General features: G+C 37.8%; 1 protein-coding gene across 5 annotated transcripts in view; it reads right to left on the minus strand.

The window, feature by feature from the left end:
• PTPN2 (protein tyrosine phosphatase non-receptor type 2) overlaps nucleotides 1-13,111 on the minus strand; it is an 85,681-nt gene that overhangs the window by 38,887 nt on the left and 33,683 nt on the right. The gene's annotated exons all lie outside the window — the stretch shown is intronic.

A 13,111-nucleotide genomic window follows, 5' to 3' on the forward strand; every position in this document is an offset into this window, starting at 1 on the left:
ATTTTTATTGATATTAATGTTCTAGGTATTATTAATAAAACGATAGAAGAAACAAAGCAAAGAAAAATAACAGCACCACAAAAGAGTTGAATCAAGTCCTAAATTATTCCTTTTTTTGGAAGGAAGTATAATAATGAAATCTTTTTGTTTGTTACTGTGGTATTGGAAATGCTTTTGTTTGTACTTGATTAGCTATTGTAACTAGAAAAACTGACCAAAGAGTAAAATACGGTGAAAGGAATAAAGCACCTACCTTCCTAAAAGTAAAAGAATCATTTAGAGTCTTGGGGTCTAAGAACTGATAGGTCTACCTACAAAAAAAACAAAAACAAAAAAAACAAAAATGCCAAAAAAACCGCAACTGGCCTCAAATAGAGGAGACTTGATTTCCATGGTAACTACATTTGCTTCATTCCTCAATAGATCTGCATTCAACTATATTTAAATAATTTTTAGTATTTAACTATATTTAAATTAAGTGCTAAAAATATTTAAATACAGAGAGAATATTCTAATTTTTTTTCAGTAGGCCCCATGCCCAACATGGGGCTCAAACTCATGACCCTGAGATTGAGACACATGCTGTACTGACTGAGCCAGTCAGGCGCTCCAGAATATTCTAATTCTTTACAAGACAACTAAAGATGCCTCATTACTTAGACTGTGTTATAGCTCAATAAACATATCTAGTTTAGACATATTTCTAGCTTTTAAAAGTAAAAATTTCACCATCTACAACAATATGGACGACCTAGAGGGTATTACACTAATTGAAATAAGTCAGGCAAAAAAAAAAAAAAAAAAAAAGGAAGACTGTATGACATCACTTATACATGGAATCTAAAAAATTAACAAATTTAAAAAAATAGAAACAGACTCATAAATACAGAGAACAGGGGCACACAGGTGGCTCAGTTGGTTGATCATCTGACTCTTGATTTCAGCTCAAGTCATGGGATCAAGCCCTGTGTCGGGCTCCACCCTGCGTATGGAGCCTGCTTAAGATTTTCTCCTTCCCTCTCCCCCTTTTCTCCTCCCTCTCTAAAAAGAAGAAAAAAAAAATTCAAAAAATTCAAAATTCAAAAATTCAAAATAATAAAATAAATAAAATGAATAAATATTGAGAACAAACTGGTGGTTGTCAGAGAAAGGAGGGTGGGAAGATGAGTGAAACAGATGACGGGGATTAAGAGTTACAAACTTCCAGTTATAAAGTAAGTAAGTCAAAGGTACAGCATAGGGAATACAGCCAATAATATTGTAAAAACTTTCTCTGGTGACAAATGGTAATTACACTGATTGTGGTGAGCATTTTATAATGCATATAAAATTTATATACAAACATATAAATGCTGAATCACTATATTGTACACCTGAAGCTAGTATATCGTACGTCCAATATACTTCAATTAAAAAAAGAAAAAGCAGGCCTCAAAATTAAGGAAATGTATTTACAACATATACAACCAAAGAAGGATTAAGATATGAAGAGTACTTACAAATCAATAAGAAAATGACAGAGACCCCATTTTAAAAGATGAACAAGGACAATACACAAGAGACTAATAAATCTGAAAAAAAAATTAATCTCACTATTAATCAAAATATAAAAATTAAATTGAAGAGATAATTTCTTTTTTAATTAAAAATTTTTGTAAAGTTTATTTTTCCAAAACCTTTTTGAAGTGCTGTCCAGGCCATGGCTAGCCCCTTAGTAAGCACTAGATGAGACTATACAAGAACTTTCAGATGTCTGGTTTATAGGCATAAACTCTTACAAATCCAAGGTTTCCGTTTCTGTGAATGAAACCAATGGATATACCCAGAGATAAACACAGTCTAACAGTAACACACACACACACAAAAGGGGAAATAACAAATTTCCAAAATGCCTAATAACAGGTAAATTACAGTATATGTGAAAGATGCACTACTTTAATGGAGCCCTTAAAAATCATGCTTTGGTGGGGGGGGGAGTAAAAATCTCACAGATTTAGAAATTATGCTGATTTTAAAATGTGGACTACAAAACTTTACCTTGTATCATTTCTTTAATGTTTATTTATTTTTGAGAGGAGGCAGAATGGGGCAGAGAGAGAGGGAGACAAAGATCCTAAGAGGGCTCTGTGCTGACAGCAGAGAGCCCAAAGCGGGGCTTGAAATCACCAACAGTGAGATCATGACCTGAGCCAATGAAGTCGGACGCTTAACATTAAACGTTGGACGCTTCATGGACAGAGCCACCCAGGCACCCCAACCTTGTAGCATTTTGATGGAAACGGAGAAGGTTTCTCAGGGACAGAAGGCATGTACATACAACAGAATTAACACTGGCTTAGTATACTAAACATACAACTGTTAGAAGAATATAACTGAATTATAAACTGAACAGATGTTTGATGTTTAACTCTGGAGAATACATTCAATTTAAGCTGCTCCCCTGAAGGAAATCTATACTAAATGTCCTTTTTCTCCCCACTTTTAAACTAAAAAAACTGTTCACATGATCTCCATACGAAAGAAAATGTTAAATAGCTACAGTTTCACACATCAATTTATCTGAACTGTTTCTCCTGGACTGAACCCAAGACCTCTGTAAATATTACATGTCATTTGCCAACAGGAAAAACTAAGATCTTGTTATAGTAAATCACTTATACTAGTGTTCTCGGAAAGATGATGTCAGCAAGCACTTTTTTTTTTAAAAACACTTTTTTTTAACAGCTTAATCACCCTTTAACTGTTAAATTATGTGAGATGGTAAAAAGGTCAGCTACCTAACTAGCAAAATAAAGACCATACATCTCCTGTATAACATGTATCAGGAGATGTATGCTTTTAGAATGCTACACAATCCCTAAAATTCACATTCCACTAAAATATAATACCAAAGGAATGTATTTCCTCATGTTGTAATCACAGAAAACACAAATCCCAAAGGTTAATCATATCTATTGCACAAGTGAAAAAAGCAATTTGGCCAACAGAAGCAAGAATCCATAAAAACTGGGAAGATTCCTTCCCAGGAACCTCCAGGAATTCAGTTATCTTGCAGGTTGCCTTCTGGGACCCTTCCACAGTTATGGAGGAAATAAGCCCAGAGAAAGACCTCTGGCAGATTGTTTTTAAGAGTTCTGCCATCCTCCCCTCAGAACCTTGAACTAGAATTCAGTTATTTTCCCTTCAGCTTCAAAATCTATACCAGCTGTCATTCCAATACATGGAAAACACTGAATCACACAAGGGTAAAAGCACAGATACATTCCCGGGAGCCCTGGGGTCTAACTAATAGGTGTTACCTGAAGGACACCCAGTGTCCTGCACAATCTGGCCCCAAACAGTGGCCCTACTTCCCTCTAACATTTATTTATATAATCAACAAAAGCAAAAGAACACTGAATTTTCTCAGGAAAAAAAGTTTTTAATTTTTCTAGATTAAGACTAAAAAAGAAAGGTAATCCTTAAGGAAAACTCTATAGCTATTTAGAAGTGGCTACAAATGTTCCCTGAACCTATATTTTCTCCTCAGGACTAATTACAAACAAAACTCTCAAATTCACCTACATTATTAGAAATTTATTTATGTATGTATGTATGTATGTATGTATATGAAGTTTATTGTCAAATTGGTTTCCATACAACACCCAGTGCTCATCCCAAAAGGTGCCCTCCTCAATACCCATCACCCACCCTCCCCTCCCTCCCACCCCCCATCAACCCTCAGTTTGTTCTCAGTTTTTAACAGTCTCTTATGCTTCGGCTCTCTTCCACTCTAACCTCTTTTTTTTTTTTTTTTTTTTTCTTTTCCTTCCCCTCCCCCATGGGTTTCTGTTAAGTTTCTCAGGATCCACCTAAGAGTGAAACCATATGGTATCTGTCTTTCTCTGTATGGCTTATTTCACTTAGCATCACACTCTCCAGTTCCATCCACGTTGCTACAAAGGGCCATATTTCATTCTTTCTCATTGCCACGTAGTACTCCATTGTGTATATAAACCACAATTTCTTTATCCATTCATCAGTTGATGGACATTTAGGCTCTTTCCATAATTTGGCTATTGTTGAGAGTGCTGCTATAAACATTGGGGTACAAGTGCCCCTATGCATCAGTACTCCTGTATCCCTTGGGTAAATTCCTAGCAGTGCTACTGCTGGGTCATAGGGTAGGTCTATTTTTAATTTTTTGAGGAACCTCCACACTGTTTTCCAGAGTGGTTGCACCAATTTGCATTCCCACCAATAGTGCAGGAGGGTTCCCGTTTCTCCACATCCTCTCCAGCATCTATAGTCTCCTGATTTCTTCATTTTGGCCACTCTGACTGGCGTGAGGTGATATCTGAGTGTGGTTTTTTGATTTGTATTTCCCTGATGAGGAGCGACGTTGAGCATCTTTTCATGTGCCTGTTGGCCATCCGGATGTCTTCTTTAGAGAAGTGTCTATTCATGTTTTCTGCCCATTTCTTCTCTGGATTATTTGTTTTTCGGGTGTGGAGTTTGGTGAGCTCTTTATAGATTTTGGATACTAGCCCTTTGTCTGATATGTCATTTGCAAATATCTTTTCCCATTCCGTTGGTTGCCTTTTAGTTTTGTTGGTTGTTTTCTTTGCTGTGCAGAAGCTTTTTATCTTCATAAGGTCCCAGTAGTTCATTTTTGCTTCCAATTTCCCTTGCCTTTGGGGATGTGTCAAGTAAGAAATTGCTACGGCTGAGGTCAGAGAGGTCTTTTCCTGCTTTCTCCTCTAGGGTTTTGATGGTTTCCTGTCTCACATTCAGGTCCTTTATCCATTTTGAGTTTATTTTTGTGAATGGTGTGAGAAAGTGGTCTAGTTTCAATCTTCTGCATGTTGCTGTCCAGTTCTCCCAGCACCATTTGTTAAAGAGACTGTCTTTTTTCCATTGGATGTTCTTTCCTGCTTTGTCAAAGGTTAGTTGGCCATACGTTTGTGGGTCTAGTTCTGGGGTTTCTATTCTATTCCATTGGTCTATGTGTCTGTTTTTGTGCCATAGAAATTTATTTTAATTCTTCTTTTCTATTAAGGAGATTAATAAAACTTTAAAGTGTATTTAACTTTTTGATTTCAAAGGAAACAAAAGCAAGACAGTTTCTAGTGTTAAATAAAACATCATGTTAAAACTATCTACAAAGATAGTAACTATACAGAACATTTCAGGAAGTGAAACTATCACAGCCTTTTTATGAGAAATTGTGACTTTATGATTTCTGTAACAATTATAACAGGCAATGCCTCTTCCCCAACTCAGAATCACTTCATGTATGGTTTAAAATATCTGTGAGAGTGGACACAGGTCCCCTCACAACCTGGGAGTCAAATGTCCCCTTTCTCTGCCCTGTTATTATCAGTCAGCCCCAAATCTGTCAAGTGTTCATTCCAAACCAAACTTCGGACTTCTGAATTAGTACAAAAATGCAAAAACAAAAACACCAGAAAGTTAAGTGCTTTCTCCTCTCCTAGAGTTTATTCTGCCCAGAAACCTCTGAAATGCGATTATCAAATAGACGGAGTCCTCTAACACCTGGGCACTAAGTAATAGGCCCTAAAGCCCACAGTATTATTATCATCATTCTAGGTAAGTATATGGTTATCTCCCTCTTTCTTATTTTTTAAAAAATTCAGCAAAGGGAGAAAAATGAAGACAGTTCAAAGTACATTGCAAGAGATACCAACAAGCAATCAAACCATGCTTCATAGGAAATCTTATTTCTCAACATCTAATAACACCAAAAGCCGAACTATCAAGAACATATCCTTTTTTTTTTTTTTTAATGGGGGCATCATCTGCTCTTAATTCTTGTCACCAAGAGAATAAAGAAATGCAATATCCAATAGAATTGCAGCTTGTAAACTGGATAAAAATTAAGCAAACATCTGATGAAGATTCCCTTCACCTCCCACCCTCAAACAGTATGTTTTCCGAGAAATGGTTTCATCTGTCAAGAAATGACGCTCTAGCTGTGGCCTGAGCTGACAATACAGATTAGCTTCCTCTTTCGCTAATGTCATAATAAGCCTTTTTTTTTTTTTTTTTTTTTTTAACACCGCTTCACTGGTTCACCTTTTATCATAATTGTAAAAAGATCTTCTTTTGGAAAGTTGGAAAGTTGGAAAGTCTTCCAGGTCAAACAGGAAAATGGATTTACATCCATCATAACTATCCTCCCTAGGTTACACCAAGGTAGAGATAAACAATCACTATCATCAACTGGGCAAGAAGACCATGTCTCCATTAGTAGGTACAGCATTGAAAGATGTTCCCCATTGATTCTCCTGTTCTCAACCAGGAGGAAACTGTTAAGTTTTCAAATACTGATGTCTATATTCATATGTTACCTCCCTGCAAGAATGCAAAGCACTTCAGGGCACCTGGGTGGCTGAGCCGTTAAGTGTCTGACTTTGGCTCAGGTCATGATCTCGCCATCTGTATGTTCGAGTGCTGAATTGGGCTCTGCGCTGACAGCTCAGAGCCTTGAGCTTCTTTGGATTCTGTCTCCCTCTCTCTCTGTCCCTCCCCTGCTTGCACTCTCTCTCTCTCTCTCTCAAAAATTAATAAACATTTTATAGACATGTCAACCATCTTCGACTCTATAAGTTAAATACCTGAGACAAAAATATAATTTTCTCTCATGAATCAAGCAATGAGCCAAAAAAAAGCTAGAACTAAAATCCAAGTCATCATAAGCGCTAATGAAGAAACACATACAAGAGTTTAACATTTCAATTGTTTCCTCTGAAAATAAAACTCAATTTGATGAATAGTTCCTTTACTGACAACATAACCAACTAGGACCGCTATATAGGATTTAGTGCCTATATGAGTCAGTTATTGTATGACACATCTTACCGCATTACTTCTCTCAGTCCTCACAACCCTATGAAGTTGACATTATCATGCTCATTTTACTGACACTCAGGGAGTCAAGTCATAACTACACACACTAGAGGAGCACAAGAGGAGACTCAAACTAGGTCTGTAACTTGAGGGACTACATAATTCCCACACTACATTATCTCTGATACGTCCAAGTTGGCTCCTTTACCACCCTTTTCACACACCCTAAGTTCTTCCTCCATCGCCTTTCACTGTTCTTCACATCAGGTACGATTTCTGTCTCATCTCTGTCACACAAATCTCACTTCCGTGAAGATCCAGCCTATGAATGACCTTCTCTAAATAGCCCGTTTAAGGGAACCCTCACCATGAAGTTCTGTTCTTCACATTTAATACCCTCAACAACTTTTATGCAATTTTCATTCAACAAATATATTTTAGGAGCCAGGCAACAGCGACATAAAGATAACAATAATTTGTTTAAAGCTTTTTAAAAGAAAAAAATTCTATTAAGTAGTAATTCCTACCACTATCTTAATTGCACTGTGTTGTGTGAAGAAAGCTGACCAACTGATGCCTAAGGAAGCCAAGTGAGATGAGCAGGCTTTGCTACATAGAGGAAGAAGGAGCACACACACACAAAAGGAATAAAAAGGTATGGTGTATCATGGACTGGCAAATTCAAAAAGGCTGAAGAACTGGGTAGCCAAAAGAGATCCCAAAACATGTTAAGGCCAGACTCTGAAGGGTCTTGTGTGCTGCACTCCAGGCACAGGTTACCTTAATAAAGCTCTTTAAAGGACTGACACAAGCACATTTGATTTCAAGAAAATAACGACGAGCACTCTAGAGGATAGACTGGAACAAGAAGACAAGTTAACACACTGATGCACTAACAATTTAATCAAGAGATGATGAGTACAGAGCCAAACAGCAGCAGGAGCAAAGAGAGTTACAATGAAACACATCCCAGTGCACACCACCACCAACTTGCCAACCAAGTAAATAAATACATGTTGTTCCAGTAGGTCCCATCTTTTTGAAACAACAGGGTAACTGTCTGAGACTTCCAAGTCATTCAAACTATCAAGATTTCAAGTTTCTACGCTCGATAGGGCAAGGTCATTGATTAAATTTGACTTCCACACATCTCCAAATCTAAAAACAGGTCTTTAATCTACCCCTAAACGTCTCTGCAATGGAAAGAATGCCTGAGAAGTATCCTTTAAAAATGTGTAAAATACATTAATATACTCTGGAACACGGATATCCTTCCTCTTTAATAGTGTGTATAAAATAAGACATACGAAACTTTAGTTTAATATTATCAGTCAACACCTCAACCGTCTCCTTGAAACTCGTAATTGCCTCTTCAAGAAGAGAGAGCATGGAGAGTAGAGGGAGTTGGCAGAAAGTACTTTCCTTACATCCAAAAGTCCATGGGACACCACAGAAACAATACAGACCAAATATTTAGTAAATCCTTCCGCATTCCAGGCACAGCTCTCGGCACTCAGGACCCATCCATACTCTTGTGGAGCTCACCTTCTCAGAAAAGGAAATAGCAGCCAAAACAACTAAGTAAATGATATGTTATACAGCACAAATGCTATGGGGGGAAAATACAAAGTGAAGGGGAACATCATGCTGGGGAGTAGGAGCAGGATAGGTTACAATTCTAAATAGGGGGGAAGGTTGGCCTCATTAAGACAGTGACATTTTAGCAAAGACTTGGAGGAGGTCAATCATATGGATATTTTGGTTAAGAGTGTTCCAAGCACAGAGCAGAGTTAATGCCTTAAGGTGGGTATGTGCCCAACATGTCTGAGGGACACAAATAATGGAGCTTGAGCCCAATGAACAAAGGGTAGAGAAACAGCCTGCAAGTTAGGTTCAGAAAGTTAAGAAAATCTGTACTGATTTATTAGTCACACCTCCTAAATTCAACTCAGAGAAAAAGTTTCTACTTCCATCTTCTTAGTGTCTACCCAGTACAGCGCCATAACAATTTAGGTTGGCAAGTGTTCAAGCATTGTTTATACACTGAATTCCAGAAATTTTTCATATTTAAATTGTTAAACTACGGTAGAATTTTGTTAGAATGACAAATCACTATTAAACCATTGTGAAAGCTATGCGGGAGATGAGGTTATGTTAATTGACTTGGAGAGTAACCTAATTCAGTAAAAAGGTTAGAGCTCAGACACCTCCAGAACTTTCCAGCATAGGCATCTGGAACTCTGTGGCGCAGATGAAAGACCATCTACGGGGCCTAAAGATGTAGATTCTGATGTGTGTCCGGGGTCTACCAACCTACATGACCACAGACACAGCTGTGATTTCACAGTTGTGAAAAGAATAACCTGCTACTTCAGAAACATTATCAGCATCCAACTTAGTTACTACACCCTGTGATAACAACCACATCACTAGTCTCAGTTTTCTTGTAAGATGAAATGGCTGACTAGACAAATCCTTCTTGATTATTTTTACCGACTGACCCTAATATATTCCAAGTATCCATTACAAAACTCCTTGGAAAGTCCTATTTTAAAAATTTATAGGAACTTAAAATTTCTACTTCATTATGCATCTGTATTTTAATATATAAGCAATCACACCTTCCCTCCCCACGTTCCAAGTATAACCGATGGTCCTAGAAGATGTGCCACATTTCCCCAGGACATTAAGTTCCCTCCCTGTACATTTTTGCTCCTTCTTCCAGTCCCCAGTGTAAGTACTCTATAGGTGAACTGTCCAAGTGATGAGCCATGACTACAGTGGGGGTTCTCTCCTAGAAGGCTACCATTATGATAAGATTTTGATCCACTCAGAAATTGGGGCAGCAGCAGTGCCCAGACCTCCAGCCATCTGTGGCCTTCTGTTAGGGTTAACCTCTGTGTAGCCAGAGACCCTGTCATGTTCATTATGTATTCCCACTGCCTAGCACAGTACCCTTACCCAGTACCCAAATCAAGAAGCCATCAAATTCAGAAACCTGGAAAGATGCTGGTATAATCCAGACTGTAATCCAATTTCTCGTTTTATGGGCACAGATTTGTGTGGGTGTGTACAGTTCTATGCTATTTTATCACACGTGGAGACTGTAACCACTACCACAATCAAGATACAGACAGTCCTGTTCCATTACCACAAAGATCCTCTGTGCAATCCCTTCACAGTCATAACTCCCCACCAACCCCATCCCTAACGCATTAGTCTGTTCTTTATAATTTTATCATTTCAAGAATGCTGCAAAAATGGAATCATATAATATGTAACCTTTGAGATTGGATTTTTTGACTCAGCATGAGTCTTCTGAGATCTATCCAACTTGTTGCATGTTATCAATAGGTCATTTCTTTTTATTGCTGAGTAGTATGCCATGGTATGAATATACTAGTTTGTTAACCACTCACCTGTTGAAGGACATTTTGGCTGTTTCCAATTTGGAGCTATTACAAATAAAACTGCTATGCACCTTCACACACACATTTCTGTATGGACATAATGTTGCAATTCTCTAGGATAAATGCCCAGGAGTGCAATGGCTGGGTTGTATAAGGTATGTTTAGTTTAAGAAACTGCCAAGCTATTTTCCAAAGTGGCTACACATTTTACATTCTCACTAGCTTTATATGAGATCCAGTTTCTCTACATTCTTAGAGTATTGTGGCTTCATTATTTTATCTGTTCAGTGGGTGTGTAGTGATCTCTCACTCTCACCACCATTGTTTTAATTTTCTTAGAGTATTGTGGCTTCATTATTTTATCTGTTCAGTGGGTGTGTAGTGATCTCTCACTCTCACCACCATTGTTTTAATTTTCATTTCCCTAATGGTTAATGATGTTTTTAATATGCTTATACGCTTACCTGACATCTGTGTTCATAATCTTTTGGCCATTTCCTAATTGGACTTTTTTTGTTTTACTCGTTAGTCTTTTACTGTTGAATTTTGAGAGATCTTTTTATTTTCTAGGTCTGAGTTCTTTGTGGCTTATAAGTATTTTCTCCCAGTCTGTCCTTGTCTTTTCAACCTCAATTCCCTAACAGGGTCTTTAGCAGAGCAAAAGCTTTTAATTCTGGTTTAGTCCAATTTCCTGATTTTTTTCTTTCATGGACAGTGCTTTTGGTGTCACATTAAGAACTCTTCCTCTAGCCTTAGGTACTGAATTCTCTCCTGTTTCTTCTAAAAGTTTTATACTTTACATTGAAGTCTATGATCCACTTTAATTTTTGTATAAGGAATATTAGGTTGAGATGGCGGGGGGCTGCTGTGGATGCCCACAATTGCTCTAGTACTGACTGTAGAAAAGATCATCCTTCTTCCATTAAATTTCTTTGCACCTCTGTCAAAAATCAATTCACTATACTTGCACGAGTCCATTTCTAGGTTCCCTGTTCTGTTTTCCAGTCTATGTTTCTATTCCTCTGCCAATATTACATCATCTTGATACCACAGTTAATACAGTAAGTCTTAAAATCAGGCAGAATGATTCTTCCTCACCTTCTTCTCCCTTTCTGAAATTGTTTTAGTTATTTTAGTTCCTTTGCCTTTTCACATACATTAAGAGTAAGCTTGTTTGTATCTACAAGAAATCTTTCTGAGACTTTGATAGGAATTGTGTCAAACCTACAAAAAAATCTGGGGAGAACTGACATCTTTACTACATTGAGAGTTCCAATCCGTGAACATGGTAGGTTTCTCTATTTAGATCATCTTTGATTTCTTTTATCAGTGTTTTGTTGTTTTCAATAGACAGGCCCTATACATGTTTTGTTAGATTTATTCCAAAATATTTCATTTTTTAAGAGCAAATGCAAATGACCTTATATTTTTAATCCTGTTTTCCTTGTGTCCACTGTTAGTATGTAGAAAGATAATTTTAAAAAAAATTTAATGTTTACTTATTTTTTAGAGAGAGACAGAGCACAAGTGGGGGAGGGGCAGAGAGACAGGGAGACACAGAATCTGAAGCAGGCTCCAGGCTCTGAGCTGTCAGCACAGAGCCCAATGCAGGGCTCGAACCCACCAACTGTAAGGGTTAGTGTAGGGCTAACCTGTAGCCTTGAGAAGTAACAGCTTTGTTTTGACACTGTAGGTTAAGAGATAACAGCCTTGTCCTATCAATCAAGGGAACAAAAAAGTTCAAGGAAAATCAACTGGATTGGTGATTGATTGGATTGGGGCAAGGGCATATTGAGAACTTTGAAAAAGTGGTGCCAGAGACAGGGTCAAGGATGTCAACTGGTTGTGGCTTAACGGCAGAAGGTCTGAACTGTTTCCACCCCCATCTGGGAACTATTTCTTTGTTCTGTTCCCAGGTGATGATAAGACAAAGTGGTCGGCTATAAAAACTCTGTACCCTGGCTGTTCGAGGCTGCACTCTGATGAAGAGTGTCGGTGCGATCGGTCGGCCTTGCCTCTCATTGCAATAAACTTTGCTGTGACTGTCACTGGTGCCCGTAGCATTCTGTTTCAGGAGTCGTGTGGACACAACACAACCACGAGATCATGACACGAGATCACGCGAGTCAGACGCTTAACTGACTGAGCCACCCGGGTGCCCCAGAAAGATAATTTTTATATGCTGCTCTTATACATAGCAACCTAGTTTAACTCACTTATTAGTTCTAGGAGGTTCTTGGGATTTTCTATGTAGACTATCATGTCTAGACTATCTGCAAATAGAGGCAGTTTTATTTCTTTCTTTCAAATGTGTATGCCTTTTATTTCCTTTTCTTGCCTTCACATGTTGACTTGGATTCAGTATCCTCCCCTTTAAATAATCTTTAAAAAATTTTTCAGTTGAAATAATTTCAAAACTTACAGAAAAATGCCAAGAAAAATACAAAGAATTTTTTTCCCTAAATCATGACAGCAAGTGCAAGCATGATACCTGATTATCCCTGAACATTTCTGTGTGTATTTTCTGCAAAGGACTCAATTCTACTTAACCACAGTACAACCATCAAAATCATAAAATTAACAATGATACTTTACTAACTCAGACCCCATTCAAGTTTCACCAAATGTCCTAATATCTTTTCTTTTTTTAAACTTCTTTATTGGAATCTTTCAATAATCATGTGGTACTTAAGGGAATATACATTTTGAGAGAGAGAGCACGTGTGTGCACGCACACATGCAAGCAGGGAAGGGGCTGAAGGGTAGGGAGGGGCGAGAATCGTAAGCAGGCTCTTCGCCCAGCACAGAGCCCAAGGCAGGGCTCAATCCCACAATCTTGAGATCATGACCTA

The sequence above is a fragment of the Neofelis nebulosa genome, chromosome 11 (assembly GCF_028018385.1).
Source record: "Neofelis nebulosa isolate mNeoNeb1 chromosome 11, mNeoNeb1.pri, whole genome shotgun sequence".
NCBI lineage: Eukaryota > Metazoa > Chordata > Mammalia > Carnivora > Felidae > Neofelis > Neofelis nebulosa.